Source organism: Sus scrofa, chromosome X (assembly GCF_000003025.6).
Source record: "Sus scrofa isolate TJ Tabasco breed Duroc chromosome X, Sscrofa11.1, whole genome shotgun sequence".
Lineage (NCBI taxonomy): Eukaryota > Metazoa > Chordata > Mammalia > Artiodactyla > Suidae > Sus > Sus scrofa.
In genome coordinates this window covers 107597091-107610960 of record NC_010461.5, presented here as the reverse complement: position 1 = coordinate 107610960, position 13870 = coordinate 107597091, and the positions used below count along the sequence as shown (strand labels likewise).

General features: G+C 41.8%; 1 long non-coding RNA gene across 1 annotated transcript in view; it reads right to left on the bottom strand.

The window, feature by feature from the left end:
• The window catches only part of LOC110257808, a 50474-nt gene extending 36818 nt beyond the window's left edge, over positions 1-13656 (bottom strand). Inside the window, exon 1 of the long non-coding RNA XR_002340805.1 lies at positions 13529-13656. This is a non-coding gene — a long non-coding RNA (uncharacterized LOC110257808). The remainder of the gene's footprint in view (positions 1-13528) is intronic.

The following is a 13870-nucleotide window of genomic DNA, read 5'->3' as shown; positions in this document are numbered from 1 at the left end:
ATTTATTGTCTATTCCAGAACGGCTCCCCTCCCACCAACTCCTCCCAGTCCCCCCCCCCACAGTATAAATATGCTCAAGAAAAACAAGATCATTTCAAGGAGACCAAGACAAATCTACTAACTCCCCAAATCAGCTAAATAGACTATTTGAGCATTAACCAATATTTCAAGTTATAAATATTATAATCTATCCAATGTTTTCATAATCAGACTGGGAGTTCCCTGAGGATGGGGAGAGTGCCTTGACCTTCATACTGCCATAATTTTTGTTTTTGTTTTGTTTTGTTTACCTTTTTTCTTTTTTATTACTCAAATGAATTTATCACATCTGTAGTTGTATAATGATCATAACATAATTTTTGTTGATTGAATGAACCGCATCCTTGTAATATCAAACCCTCAGCTTCCTCAGGGCTTCCTTGACATCTTTGTTTTTGAGACTGTAGATAAGGGGGTTACACATGGGAGTGACAACAGTATAGAGCAAAGAGAAAGTTTTGTTGAGAAGTGGCAACTGGCCAGCCAAGGGGAGAGCATAGACTAAGATCAAGGTCCCATAAAACAAAGTCACAACCACTAGATGAGAGGAACAAGTGGAGAATGCCTTCTGCCTACCAGTCACTGAAGGTATATACAGGACTGTGGAAATAATCTTCCCATAGGAGGCTAGGGTTAGTCCAAAGGGGGGCAGAGTCACCAGTGCTGTTAGGCTCATGCAGACCAGGTTGACTAGTTGGGGATCTGAGCAGGAGAGTTTCTGGAGAGGATTCAAGTCACAGAAGAAGTGGTCGATCTCATTGCTGCCACAGAAGGTCAAGCTGGATACCATAGCAGCCTGGAATGAAGCTGCCACTGTGAAGCCACTAACCCATGAGCCAATTGCCAGACCCAAACATATGGTCCCATGCATTAGTGTTGGGTAGCGCAAAGGCTGGCAGACAGCTAGGTATCGGTCATATGACATTACTGCCAGAAGATAACATTCAGTGCTGCCCAGGGCCCCGAAGAAGTAGAGCTGAACAATACAACCTGCCATGGAGATCACTCTGTTCTCTCTCAACAAGTCCACGAGCAACCTGGGCATGATATTGGATGTATAACAGATCTCCAAGCATGAGAGGTTTGCCAGAAAGAAGTACATTGGTGTCTGGATTCCCCGCTGAGTGCTCACCAGGACCACAAGGAGGAGATTTGCAGAAATGGTGGCTAGGTAGACAATGCCAAACACCAAGAAGAGCAAGGGACTCAATTCCTTGAGGTCTCCAAACCCCAGCATGATAAACTCAGTCACCGTTAGAGTGGTATTTCCTGGCATCAGAGAAGTCAAAAGTTCCCGGGGATGTGTCAGTTTCTCCACACTGCTATGTCAGTTTACCACTTAGATTTCCTACATAGTGTAATTCTCATTGGAGCTCTGCACTGATTAGGGCATTTTAGGGGTTTGGCCCCCATTGTAGCCAGTTAAACCTGCCCTCAGAAGAACTTTTATGGAAATCAGCCGAACCCGTCATCTGCTCAGGGTGCGGAATAGGAATGAGGAAAGCTCAGTGAAGATCTATCCCCAACCCTAAGAAAACAGTCCAGAGTACAACTATATTAGACCCCCAAACTCACATCTAAAGGAGATGTGTAGAGCCCATGCTTTGCATCCTTTATGCCACTTTGGGCAGAAGAAATTCCCAAGGAAAATTCTTATTCAATGTTGACAAGTCAAAGAAATGGCAGGCCAGATAGCAAATCATATTCATGACCTTCTTTATCAGAGCATGAAATGGAAGGTGAAATGCCAGGACTGAAGCAGAGAATCATTCCATTGATATTAGCGGGGCCATCCATGCTTGTTTGGTAGTGACATCTCTGAGAGAGCAGAACAACCGTAGTTGCTAGAGAGAGAATAGATTCTGGAAAACCAGGTGTGTATCCTAAAACAGAATAAGGATTTCTTACTTTTAAATCTTTCCCCATAAAATGCAGATTTTAAGCTCCTGGGGCGAAAGCCCAGCACCTGACATGTGAAACTACTGGTTAGACTCATGTGCACACATCTGAACACACACATACACACATATCTGGACCTACACAGCTGGGTGTAGATAGTCACATGTGCTGTCATCTTTGCCATCGCTTTTAAAATTTTGTTTTCCCAGAACAGTCTTCTAAAAGTGAAATATTTGCTATATGGGACTTTGCCTACAAATCAGAATTAATGAGATTAGGGAGGTAGTGGTCATGGATTAAATCACGAGATCCAAACAACCAGGCTTCTCGGAGTTCCCGTCGTGGCGCAGTGGTTAACGAATCCAACTAGGAACCATGAGGTTGCGGGTTCGGTCCCTGCCCTCGCTCAGTGGGTTAAGGATCCGGCGTTGCTGTGAGCTGTGGTGTAGGTTGCAGACGCGGCTCGGATCCCACGTTGCTGTGGCTCTGGCAAAGGCCAGTGGCTACAGCTCTGATTTGACCCCTAGCCTGGGAACCTCCATATGCCGCGGGAGCGGCCCAAGAAACAGCAAAAAGACAAAAAAATAAAAATAACCAGGCTTCTCATATTCATCATGGACACTGGAAGAAAAACTAGCACGTCTTCTCATTGAGTTTTTTAATTGGTTTTGTTTTGTGAGGCAGTGTTGAATAATGATTAAACACATAAACTCCAGTGCCACACTGCCCAAGATCAACTCCCAGTCTCTCCATTTACTGGCTCTGTGACCTTGGATAAGTCACTTAAGTTTTCCGAGCTTCAATTTCTCAGCTAAAGAAATAAAGATAATAGTGGTTTCTCACAATGTTGATTTGAAGAGTAAATACATGTAATTGAAACAGTGCCTCACACATAGTTAGCCTTAAATAAACGTTAAAGGTTTTTCTTTATTTTTTGTAAAAACAGCCCCACAGAATCACTAACCAAATTACTAATCACCACACATAAATAAGATGATGCAATATAGATGCACATGAGGAAAAGTGTACATCTCTCATTACTTCTTATCTGCAGCCATACCACCCTGCACGCAACCATCGCATTACTTCTTTTTTTCATCACATTACTTCTTTACCGTTACTTAATTTCACTTAAAGATGAGTTAAGATAACACTAGTGTCTATAGAGTTACATAAGGATTAGATGAAATCAGAAGTATAAAGCACCTGCCGCATAAAAAATGCTCAATCAATCATAGCTAATGATAGTACTCTCAAAAATGTGTCTCAGGTCACCAAATGAGCATTAGCTGAGATTCAACGTTCTGTGTGACTCCAAAATCCATGACATAAGCCGGTTGGCTGCCTGTTATTATTTACACATATGTGGTCATCTCTGTCTACATGCAAAGAGCTTCAGAATTGTCTAAAAGGATTAATGGCAGATAATCCTATACTTTTAAGCCAGCCTTCTCCCTACAAATTTATTTTGCACCAGGTACTCACCGCACACAAGCCATGGGCACCAACACTGTTCTCCAGTTCCTTCCCAGCTTCTGATCCTTGCTTCTGCCTCCTTTGAGAAGAGACTCGTTGTGGGGGGGGGGTAGGTATTGGGTATTCTCAGCCCAGACTCCTGCCTCTTGCTCAAAAGCTATGGCTCAGGGAGTTCCCATTGTGGCTCAGTGGTAATGAGCCTGACTAGTATTCCTGAGGATGTAGGTTCGATCCCTGGCCCCTGCTCAGTGGGCCAGGGATCCGTTGTTGCTGTGAGCTGCGATGGAGGTCAAAGATGCGGCTCGGATCCGGCATGGCTGTGGCATAGGCCAGTCGCTGCAGCTCTGATTCAACCCCTAGCCTGGGAACTTGCATATGCCACCGGTGTGGCCCTGAGGAAAAAAAAAAAGTTTTGGCTCAGATCCATTCTCCCTGGTTTCCCCAATATTGAAACCATCCTTAACCATTTCTTTTAAAAATGAATCCATACCCCAACTCTGTTACTCCTTTCCCTTCTTTCCTGATTTATTTTTATTTATGACACCTACAATCTCTAACATATATTTGACTTAATTCCCTTCTAATAGTCTGTCTCCTCGGTGCAGTTTTCACAAGAGCATAGACTTCCTCTTTTACTCACTACTCAATCTCCAGCACCTAGAACATTGCCTGACACAGAGTACACACTGTGAATATTTGCTGAATGAATTCATGAGGCAGTATGATAGACTGAACGTTTTTGCCTTTGCAGCCAAACAGAGCTATGTTCAAATCTTGTCTCTGCCACTTATCGGTATGTCACCTTGGGCCATTGACTTGAATTCCACGTGCTTTCCTTTCCTCTTCTGTTAAATAAGAATTTAACAGAACCTGTGGGCGTTCTCAAATAGTCCTTCTCTCCTTCTTCCAGAGCAGAGGTTGGGAAACTTTTTCTTTTCTTTCTTCTTTTTCTTTTTTTGTCTTTTTTTCTTTTTAGGGCCACACCCATGGCAAATGGAGGTTCCCAGGCTAGGGGCTGAATTAGAGCTGTAGCCATCGGCCTACACCACAGCCACAGGCACGTGAGATCTGAACCGTGTCTGCAACCTACACCACAGCTCATGGCAACACCGGATCCTTAACCCACTGAGCAAGGCCAGCAATCGAACCCATGTACTCATGGATGCTAGTCAGGTTCGCTAACCGCTGAGCCATGACAGGAACCCCTAGGGAAACTTTTTCTTAAAGGCCAGAGTTTTTAGGCTTTGCAGACCATCCTATCTTTGTCAGAACTATTGAAAAATGTCACTGTATCGAGAAAGCAGCATAGATAGTACATAAATAAGTGGCAGTGACTGTGCTCTAATAATACCGCATTTACCAAAAAAAAAAAAAAAAAAAAAAAGCCACTTTGGACCTCAGGCTGTAGTGCCAACCCCCGTTGTTAGATATATGGATGCCTAGCCAAAATCCACCTTTCTTTTGCAGCTCGGTCAGGCCAACTGGGTGTGAATGGAATGAGGTGTATAACTTTTATTAGAGTGTGCCCTTAAAAGAAAAGTACATATTCTCACTGTCCCCTTTGTACCCATCCCACTGGCTGGAATATAGACCTGAGTGCAAAATCAGCAGGTGCCATCTGGGACTGAGATGGAATCTGGGTATTGAAAATAACATAGCGACAGCAAGAAGCAGCCTGAATCCTCAACACCGTATGCCAGAGCAACCCTAAACAGCCTAACTGGCCCTCTTGTGGAGATAAACACATTTCTATTTTGTCTAAGTCACTGACGGTTTTAGTCTTTTTGTTACAACAGCTTAACTTATACCCTGACTAACAAATGCTTGTAACGATTTCCTGGGTTTTTGTGACTATTCAATAAGACAATCCACATAAAACACTTAGGGCAGCGGTTGGCAAAAAGTAAATGACAGCTATCATGACTTCTGTTACTAATGACTTCATTCTTCATCTCCATTCTTCCCCTTGTCTGGCATCTTTATTTTATTTTATTTTTGGCATGCCCAAGGTATGTGGAAGTTCCCAGGTCAAGGATAAAACCCCGCACCACAGCACTGACAGTGCCAGATCCTTAACCCGCTGAGCCACTGAGGAACTCCATCTGGCACCTTTAAATACCTCCTTCCAACCTAATTTTGGTTCCCTCAAGCCCCGATGCTTGGTCTAGCCCAACAACCTTGGATATGGATGTAATAGTTTCCTGTCCCCATGGTCTCAAAAACTCCCCACTTGTGCAGGGAGGGAATTTAAATACAAACAACCAGAATTTTCCCTTTTGCTGAAGAAAGCATAAATAACACATTGGACTGATTAGGGTCTGGTTCATATTCCTACCAAGCTAGATAATCTGTCTTCAAACTGGGCTATGCAGAATCCAAGATCAGTGGTGCTCAAGATGGGAGGGGCGGGATTTAGCACCCCCCACCCCCCGACATTTGGCAATATCTGCAGACATTTCTGGTTGTCACAACTGGGGAGGGACATCTACTAGATAGAGCCTAGGGATGCTCCTAATCACCCTATAATGCACAGGACAGCCCCCTACAACTAAGAATTATCTGCCCCCACATGCTAATGGTGCTGCGATAGAGGAACCCTAGAGGTACGCAATGACTTCCCAAGGACGTATGCAGACAAGGAGAGTTTTAAGGTGATTAATTTCCCATTTATATAGGAACTAGTCTCTGATCTACCGTGAATGTGCCTGAGGTTGGAGAATCCTTCTGATCCTCTTTTCTCACCTACCTCTCTTTGCAGAATTACCCTTCTCCCACTTTGCAAGAGAAAGGTCTACTCATTAGGCATCTGGAATCTCACCATTGTGGCAGTCGCTTTCTTCTGTGAGATCTCAGAGCACAGCAGAGCAGAGTGGATAAGATCCTGAAGTTAGAACATAGTCTTGGTTCTAATTAATTCTCTGTCACTTACTAACTCTGTAACATATTTGCTTGTTTATTTTAACACTTCGCGGACTTCTGGTCACAGGGCTGTTTTTACCTTAAAATTTCATGGTGCATAAATAGTTGTCGAGATGTGTAATGGGATAATTAAGAGAAGATTTTTCAAATATAAAAATATGTCTGACCTTAAAAGAAAATTCTGTGGGGAATGTGAATGGAAATGTGAATTCAAGAAGAAAAGGTAAAGCTGTTAAGTGTGTGCCTATGAGAGAACGTGTCTGTTTATATTTTACTGGGTGACAGTGGATCTCGGAATGCTACAGCATTTAGCATCCATTGACGTTAAAAGAGGGATGCAAGAGTTTAATTTTAAACTGTCAATATTTACAAGGTGACAGAAATCCTACAGCGTTTGCATCTATTTGAACTGACAACGAAAAATTTCTAGGTGTCAACTCGAAAATATGCAAGGGGGAAGAGGACAGTACAAAGTTTAAAGAGCTAGGTTCCTGATGAATTCCCTCTGTGTCCTTTCTTGCTTGATGAAAAAAAAAGAAAGAGGAAAAAAACCAGTCACATAGAGATGTGATTAAAATGCAGCAGCAAATCCTACTGCACAAGACCGGTTTTCTCCGGTCCCCACTCACCCTGCCAGCTAGCTTCCAAGTGTTTTTTCCCTCCTGTTCAAGAAGTTCTTCATGCTCCCCCAGCCTTCCTTTCAAACCAATACCTATTTTTTTCCCTTTTTATCAAATAATGACTCTCTTAGTCATCGCTGCAGGTCTCTTGGACTCTTATAACTTGCCTATGACTCAACATGCTTTTAGCGAGTGGGCCTCTAGATACAATCCACTATTATCAGACAGAACTTTGAAAAACAGATTAAAAGAAAAGGAAAAGTTTTAAACAGTGCTATAAGGTGGTCCTTAAATACACACTCACACACACATACAGGCTGCCCTCGCAGAGATGTTTTCTTCCCCATGCCAAGAAAACCACCGAGAAAATGGGCAAATCCATCAAAAGAATGAACTCAGTTGTTTGCTTTGATGCAGGAAACAGCAAAACCTGGCTCTTTTTTGGATGGCAACCTCTGTTGTTTCCAGCAAGTTGTGAAACCAGAGTGTGTTCACAGGGTCAGGAAAACAGTTTCATATGCACACACGAGGGTACATCTCTGCACACTGGGGACGGTGTAGCGAGCAAGAAAGAGTATGCTTTTTGCCGTCCAACAGCTCGGACTTACATTTTCACAGTCAAATTAGAGAACGCAACCTTCAAATCCAAATGGCAATAGACAAAATAGTTCATTTTCATCCGGATTGGTTTGCAGAGCATAGTTCTACACTGGACTCCGGCCTAGTAAATGTCTCTTACCTCCCTCGAGAACAATCATCAGGTATGGATCTGATTTCTAGCTTATCTCATATTAGCTGTGTGACCTTGAGTAATACTCTCGACACCTCTGAGCCTCGGTTTCTTCATCTGTAAAATAGGATGACGATGTGAGCTCTGACTGATACACACAATGAGTGCTGAGGCTTAAATGAGACACATGGTTTTTAACAATTATTTAAAGTACTCTATAAAAACACATTAAAATAACAATTATAAGTATTGTAACAATTCATTGTTATTAGGAGCTCCAAAGACCATTCCGCGGTCGATAAGCAGTAGCTATTAGACATAAACCAAAATCACAATCCGTTTATATTCACCCCTGGTCTTCTCACTGATTCTGTACAACAGAGATCTATTTTTCTAATGTAATAGGTACTATCTTGATCTCTATTTTGATCTTCAGATAATTGAAGAAAGATTTTGTGGTCCTATGCTACTCCCACACCTAGATTTTCTTTGCTCTGGGCTAAAAGAAAACCAATCGATTGAGGATATTTTGAAGAAAAGGAAAATGCCCTATCAGTAGACTCACACTTCTGTTCTCGACATTGCTGCTTACTTGACTGATGGCTCCTGTCCCCTTTGGAGGTCGTTAACACATAGAAATGGTTTGTTGAGTGTGGAAAAGTGAAAGAAGATGTTTCAGTTTGCTCTTTTCTTCCCAATACAAGTCAGGGCCTAATACCCTTTTGATGTACTCATGAATAAGTGGATGAAAATCTGCCATAGATTTTTTTTTCCCACTGTACAGCAAGGGGATCAAATTACCCTTACATGTATACATGACAATTACATTTTTCCCCCACCCTTTGTTCTGTTGCAACATGAGTATCTAGACAAAGTTCTCAATGCTACTTGTCATAGATTTTATTTTTCTGAAGCATGGTGGCCCAGAGCTCCCAAGTCCCACCCCTTGGCTCCAGCATGATAAGCTCTAGGATCACGAGCCTTGATTCCAGCCCACTTTCACAGAACACCTGGCTTTGTCCCTCTAGTCTTCCTAGAGGGTATTTCACAAACTCTGGGGAGACCGATGGCCTCCTGAGGCCATCTGGGACTGGTGTCAATAACTGATGTGAAGAGAAATCTTTTTTTTGGGGGGGAGTTCCTTTGTGGTGCAGCAGGTTAAGGACCCAGCCGTTATCACTGCTGTGGCTTGAGTCGCTACTGTGGCAGGGATTTGATCCCTGGCTTACGAACTTCTACAATCCATAAGCACAGCTAAAACAAAACAACAAAAAAAAAATCATTATGTCTTTTGTAAGGGAGGATGAGGACCCAGCAGCCTGGTCCTAAGTTCTCTTTTAGACAACGCCAGAGGGTTGACTGTCTTATTTGCTTTAGGTATGAATGCTGCAGGCTCAACTTCAGATCAGATGACCAAAAAAATAAAAAATAAAAAAAAATAGACTAAACTCTTCAAAACCAAAGAAAGAAAACTTCTGTGGGGTCAACTAGAAAGAAAGATTTTGGGAGTTCCCGTCGTGGCGTAGTGGTTAACGAATCCGACTAGGAACCATGAGGTTGTGGGTTCGGTCCCTGCCCTTGCTCAGTGGGTTAACGATCCGGCGTTGCCGTGAGCTGTGGTGTAGGTTGCAGACGTGGCTCGGATCCCGCGTTGCTGTGGCTCTGGCGTAGGCCGGTGGCTACAGCTCCGATTCGACCCCTAGCCTGGGAACCTCCATATGCCACGGGAGCGGCCCAAGAAATAGCAACAACAACAACAACAACAAAAGACAAAAGACAAAAAAAAAAAAGAAAGAAAGAAAGATTTTGTGTGTTTACTTTATTTATGTTTTTTATTTGTTTGTTTTAATTATGTATGTCTCACCTCCTCTCTGCAACTTGGGTGAGTGTAGGAAGCAGAAGATTTTTGAGCTGCTTAAGTTATGAGGCTATGTCAGAGCAACATAGTCCTAGTTCTCTGCCCCCTCAACCAGATCAGCTCTATAGATGAAGGGGATTAAGAAGTACAAATCTCGGGAAGTTCCCATCGTGGCGCAGTGGTTAATAAATCTGACTAGGAACCATGAGGTTGCAGGTTCGATCCCTGGCCGTGCTCAGTGGGTTAAGGATCCAGCGTTGCCGTGAGCTGTGGTGTGGGTTGCAGACCCGGCTGGGATCCTGTGTTGCTGTGGCTCTGGCGTAGGCCGGTGACCACAGCTCCGATTGGACCCCTAGCCTGGGAACCTCCATATGCCGCGGGAGCAGCCCTAGAAAAGGCAAAAAGACAAAAAAAAAGTACAAATCTCTAGTTATGCAATAAATAAGTCATGGGGATATAAATATAGCATAAGGAATATGGTCAATAATATTGTAATAACATTGTATGGGAGAAAGATTTATCCTGGTGATCATTTCATAATGTATACAAATGTCAAATCATTATGTAGTGCATGTGAAACTAACAATATTGTACGTTGAACTGTATTTCAAGAAAAATTATGAAAAATAAATTACTCTCCTTTTGTTTAAGATCCTACATAGCAAAAGTTAAAGAAGAGAGGGAAAAACCATGCATTAGGAATTGATATATCATGCAAGGCTCAAAAATGACTGAGGAGCTGTCTTTCTCCAGCCATCAGGTCAAGTACACCCCGTAACATTATAAATTGTCAACTCCATGGGAGAAGGCACAGTGTCCATCTTGATTATGCTGTACCCCGATCTCTAGCACAGTGCCTAGGCTTTTAGTGTCCACTCAGTAAATATTTCAGGAAGGAAGAATACAAGGAATGTAAGAAAAGAAGTGCAGAAGGAAGTTTCTAAGCAAATATCTAAAAAAAGGAATGGTGCTAGAATAAGGTATTCTATAATTCTAAGGCCCTGAAGGTAGAGGGGATCATAAGAGACCACTGGTATCCAGCCCTTCACACTCACACAGGAGACTCTCAGAACCATTCATCATTCTATTTTTAAGAATCCATTGAACAAAAGTCTCCATGGCTCTCTTCGCCTCCCATTTTTATTGCCAGTAAAGTCACGCTCACACACTGGTCTGTAACTTATTGAAATTTTCCAGACTACACATCCAGGTTCACTATTCCCACTTGAGCTATCAATGTGCTACTTAGGAAATTTACCTGTATTAATTTAGTCTCCAGAGCAGCCAAAAAACTGGTCAATTTTCAAAAGAAAAAGAATTCAATAAGCCTAGTCGTATTCCCTTTTCCCTACTTCCTTGAATATGCATGGCACCTAGATAAATCTCTCTACATACGTTCTCTGGTTTATTTAGAGACAGGAAAAGGTTCTTGGAAAATTCTGATTAGCTGGAACTCAACAAAACTAAGAAAGTTGAATACACTCTCCTTTCAGGGGAGAAAGAAAAATTAAAATAGAAACCACCACAATTAAAATTACAAAAAATTTAAGGACTCTCCTGTGTTCAAATTACATTCAGCCCAATTCCCTATACCTTCTACAGGTGAAGCTTTGGACAAAGGTAACAAAAGGTATGAAAGATCCTTTTATGGCTGGGAAAGCCTCAAAGTATCAGGATTCAGTGATGATCCAGGATATTCATAGTAATTCAAGTCATGTGGACTCAGTCCCCTGGGAAAGATTTCAAAAATAGGGGTGAAATTAAGAAAGTTCTCAGCTCACCCTTCAGAGATCTGAAAGAGTTTGTGGACAACACACCCAGTTCTTTTAACCTTTCTGAAATGGTTTTGTCACATCATAATCATTGCAGTGGTGGAGGTGAGGTTGGTGGTCGTTGCATCAGTGGCAGCTGTTAACATTTATTGAGTCTCCACTACATGGTGAACTCTATGCTAAAGCCTTTAGATGGATTAACTTAATTATTCATAAATTACCTTTTTTAATCCCTTAAGATCCTTATCGGGTAAATACTAATATTTACTTTGCAGATGGTGAAACTAAGGAAAAAAGATTTTAAGCAACTTGTCCATGGTTATTAACAGGGCAATTCAGATTTTTGTTTTGGCATGGAACTCTGTGTCCCAATCACAAGTATAACCCAGCCTTTGGCTCTCTCCAAACCATGTTCTAACATACCAATTAGTAGAGATTAGATGGTAGATTTGAAACTGGGTAGCAAACCAGGTTATACTCAGAGGAATTCAACCCCAAGCAATTCCCATTTCTATAAACATAGATTTAAAACTTTCTCCATGTGGCGAGTAAAGTATAGCATTTTTAGATGTTAAAGAAAGCATGATGTTAATCTGTAAAACTATAATTTATACGAAAATTGTTTCCTAATGATTGTTACATTTTTGAAATCTCAAATTAATCTATTCATAACTCACTATAACAGGGAAGAATTAGGCAAGCATTTTATATCTATCAACTCTGTGATCTTTTGTCATCTTATTAAAAATCAACATAATTCTGATGATAGGCCAGGTGTCCAGACTGCCTTCTAAATTGTTAGCAATATAAGATTTGCACCTCAGTCTTTAAAATATTCACACAGTTTATGCAAAAGCATGATTGTTGGCAGGATAATAATTGGCTTAATTAAGGAAAAAGAGGGGAAGGAAACAAACATTTATTGACCACCTGCACCATAGTGTATTAGGTGCCTCCACATACATTATCACATTATAATGATAATACGTATCTCACATGGCTGTTCTGAAGGTTAAAATGGGTCAACATACATGAAAGTGCCCAGCGGAGGCTGAAAAAGGGACTTAATGTTATAGATCACATATCATGTGCCAGGTCCTATGACGTGTGCTATCACATACATTACTCCCTTTAATCTTCACAATTGCCCTCCACACTTGGCCTTGCTCTCCAAATTTTATGCAAAAGGATACCAAGTCTCAGACAAATTTTTAGCTACTTAGGTCACACAGATAGTAGATGGTTAAGAGTGCAGACCTTGAATTGACTAAATTATACATCTATCATCTTGCCCCTTAAAGTATAGCAAAAGCCTTTTTAACAGAACTTTACCATAAGGAGGGAGGGGAAGAAAAATATCAATATCCATATTCAATCATGTATTCAACAAGTATGCCTTTAGCACAGGTTCTGTGCCAGGCATTGAGCTAAATTCTTTCCATGATTTATCTCAGTAAATCCTTACAACACACCCAACAGACAGGTACCTGATTACCCTAATTTTACAAGTGAGGAAAGTGGGGCTCAAAAAATTAAATTGACTGGCTCACCATCACAGAGCTAGGACCTGGCAGAATCTGGATCCAAAATTTAGTTTTTTGTCTTCAAAGCCTATAGTCTTTCTGGATTATTATACTACTTGTAGAAGGGAAATATGCCCCCTGCCTTCAAAGAAAGTAGTTTGAGTCATCTCAGACACCAGTAGACTGCTGTTCCCCAGTCCTAGGACTTTATTACATGGACTGACCTCTGTAACCTGAGAGAGAGAGGCAAAGAAAAAGAGAGAAACAGAGAGAGAAGTTCTCAATCATACTGGCCACCTTAGAGAAGGAAGGGACCACAAGAAACCATCACATCTAGCCATCTGCTTTGTGAACAGCATTTCTCAACTACCTGCCTATTTTCATACTAAAGATGTATTGATGCCATCTTAAACCCAGGATTTTTTTTTTTTTTTTTTTGGTACACATGGTGGGTACTAGACCAAAGTGTGACATACTACAGGCAAACCCATCTCCACCACCAGACATAGAATGTCGTGGCCACTTCTATTAAATAAGAAGCAATACAGGAAAGACTGCTACAGAATGAATGGACTTGATAGATCTCATAAGATGATTTTCAAGTCATAAATTTGCCTCCAAAACCAGTGTTCTGTCATTCATCTTAGCAACATCCCTTTTAACCCTACCAATTCATAGGCCGGTGATCATACCTCTGGGTAGGAAAGCTTCAGCCTGCCCTCTTCCTTCCCCAGGGTCAGTGGTCACCCTCGTCTCTGGTTGTAACTCCTCTCATAGCCTCCACTCTTGCAACAGTTCTCGTTATTCTGTCAGCCAAGAGTGTGATTTTCTGAATTAAATCCTGAGCAAACAAACGTGCCTTTCCTTTTATTTAAAGGTGGCTCCCTTGGCTATTCCCCACAAGGCTATTTTTCCATATCTGCATCAGGGGAACAGAACTGGAAGTCATAGGCTCTGGGGAGACCTTGCCAGGTGACCCAAGGACTGCCCTAAGGGATGGTTGGCTCGGAATGAGATTCTGATCTTAATGAGGC